The following is a 3082-nucleotide window of genomic DNA, read 5'->3' as shown; positions in this document are numbered from 1 at the left end:
GGTTCACAAAACACATGCAAACTCATTGTAGATTTCAGCTCAATGCTGATATGTATGAGCTCAGTTTCCACAAACCTATGCTCTACCAAGCCTGATTTTTATCCAGTAAGACGGAGCAGGTTTCTATCATCCATCCCTTAAAAACATGTCACCAAATGCTCCACTAACAACAGCATCATAGGGTGTCTGTTCAGACTTCAGTTCACTTTTAAGCACCAGATACCGCTTGCACTAATTCTAGAGTGCAGTTATACCGTGCCTTTCTAACTTGTTAAGAAGCAGTGACGTGAGTGCAAGATAAATAATGATATGTTACTAAGATTCTTGGAACAGCACTGTAAAGGGAAAAGTTATTCTAGAGAAAATTACAACTGAAGACAGTCCACTTTGGGGCTGAATATATAAAGAGCCAAATCCTATGTCACATTATTATTGCCTGGGTACTACAAGCAGAATTCCAAAAACTCTTAGAAAGTTGGAAATTGGACATTAGTTTTACCTAGCCTTCACAGGTAGTCTTAAATTCGAGTTCTGTTTAGATTAGCGAGATGAAGTTAATGGAAAGTATCATTGGTTGGGTAACTTCAAACATTTTTTCATATTTTACTACCTGGGACCAGATTCCTCAGGACATGGCTGTTCCATTGGGACCACAGGGTAGTAAGCTTTGACACCAATAGGATACCATTGCTAATAGAAACATGAGAGAAGTGTGGAAACTATGCTGAGAAAGAGAACAAGAAGAGTCAGGAATAGGATGTATCAGTAAAACTGCCTGGATATATCAAGAGAAATCCCAGTTTTCAAATGGATTGTGGACTCACTCAAATACTTACAAACAAAAGTGCTGATATTAACATAAGTAAAACAGCCCTAAGTAGAATAAATCAAAGAAGGTTATTTGAAAGGAGAAGCCACTATTTAGGCCCAACTGATTATGGCCACATTATTGCCATACTTCCCAACTTTTTTAATGAAGCCAGAAATTAAATTTGTATGTGTAATTTAATTTTTAAATAGAACTAATTCAATTAAAAAAACTTCCCCCTGCAGGCCAAGTACAGTACCTGCCCTGCCAGTTTCCAGCCTCTAGTTGGTTCTTCTTCATCAGTACAGGCAGCCAGCCGAGCAAAGCCCTCCCTTCTGAAACAAATGGCTTTCCTAAATCAGTCTACAGGTTCTCGTGGCCTCAGCCTCCGAATCTGAGATTCTTTCCAATTGGCACCATACTATCTGTAGTCAGTGCTGCTATTCACTAAAGAGACATTGGTGGTTGTGACCCTTAACAGAATAAGCCCGCCGAGACTTAACAGAACTAGCCATTTTTTCTTTCTTTGCTTATTTTTACATTAACTAGAAATGTTTTTAAGTTAAATTAAGCATACAAGCCAAAGCTACTCCAACTTTACACAAGATGTATCTTTGATACAATTTTCCTTCCAGCGATTTGTCTTATTATATACAGCTTCAAACAAGACAAGTGGTTTGTTTGATTAACTATGAAAAACCACTTTTAATGGACTATAAAATTACAGGCAAGTTGGAAATATTGGTTAGTAGCAGCATGCGTGTCTAGTATCCATGAGGCTGTAACTGTTAGGATCTTGTACATGCGCAGCGAGGGCTTTTGCATCTTACATCATCAGTGGGTGCTGGGGACTACGTACCCGCTGCATGGTCACGCAATCTGTGCCTTTAAAAAGCCAGACACGGACCCCACCCTCCTGCTCTGCTCCCTGCTCTCTGCCCTGCTCCCGCCATCTTTCTTTCTCTCCAGGCCTGGCTCTCCTCCCTTCTATCCCCTTCTTCCTTCTAATAAAGCTCTTTGTAACTCTGGTAGTCATGGCCATGGCCTGTGACTTTTCCACCGGTAACCAGTGCTGCCACCAGTGCTGTTTACCTATCTTCCAATAACAACAAAACCACAAGATCAAAGAAGGAAAAAATAGAAGTGGAGAGCACACAGGGGAAAATGAATAAATGCTAGAGATACCCTTTCAGTAAAATGGTCACTTTACTTACCACTCTTACACAAATAATACATACAAAATACAGACATCCTTTGACTGACAATTACATCAAGATTAATAAACTCAATGTTAGGGGTTTAATATAGTTAAACTATTCTTTGGGTTCACTTATCAGAAATCTACTGTTCTCAGAGTTCAGGAAGACCATGGGTGTATATATAAAAAAAATACATCCTTCTGCCCACGTGCAACTGGAGGAATTGATGCTCCCTCTTCAAATCCTTAAGTTTAAAATCCATTTTTATCAGAAGTAAATAAAAACCTGCACAATGGCTTTGAGGATTCAATGAGAGACTCTTGCCTTGGAAAATGTTGCATTCTATTCAGTAAAATAATAAATGAATATAAAACAAGGCTAGAAGATAACTTAAGACAACATAAGTATTAATGAATGTCAAAGCTGTCAGGATGAGCATGGAATCCTTTTTGCCAAGTCCTAAATAAAACTGAGAGAGAGGTCATGAAGGTATCACATCTATATATTCCTGATAACAAGATCCACTCACAGAAGATTGTCAGAACCACTTTATAAAAGCAAAAAGGAAATAAAAACTTCTGTAAGGGTGTCTGCAAACCATTATCTATTAAAGCTATTCACATACCACTCTTGGTATTGAACTTCATATACAAAACTCTTGTTTCAAAATGTCACATTTAACCACTTTATCTTTAAAAAACTTTGCTTACCTTGAAATAGTAATTGACCATGGAGTGCAGTTTCCTGTTGCAATACTACGTTAACCCCATGTTAACAATATTTAGAGAATCCTTCTCTCACTGTTTGACACCTGGTATCTAACAGAACCTGAAACAAGATCTCCTTTAAATGGCAGCTTCTAGAATATGATACAGTACCAACATTGAGCCTTCTGCATCCTCCATATCCCTGGCTTAGTTTCTTAATTTCTGTTCTCAAGTCACGGCTTGATAGATTCCCTGCCGACTTTGTGATATGATGTCGTTACTGCTACCTTTAAAGGGACCTTGCCTCCAGAATCTATCTCCATGTTCAGTGCATTAAGGTTTTCTTGGAATGTTTTAGTGGAAATTTA

This window comes from Peromyscus leucopus, chromosome 8a (genome assembly GCF_004664715.2).
Source record: "Peromyscus leucopus breed LL Stock chromosome 8a, UCI_PerLeu_2.1, whole genome shotgun sequence".
NCBI lineage: Eukaryota > Metazoa > Chordata > Mammalia > Rodentia > Cricetidae > Peromyscus > Peromyscus leucopus.
This window is presented reverse-complemented; position numbering follows the sequence as displayed.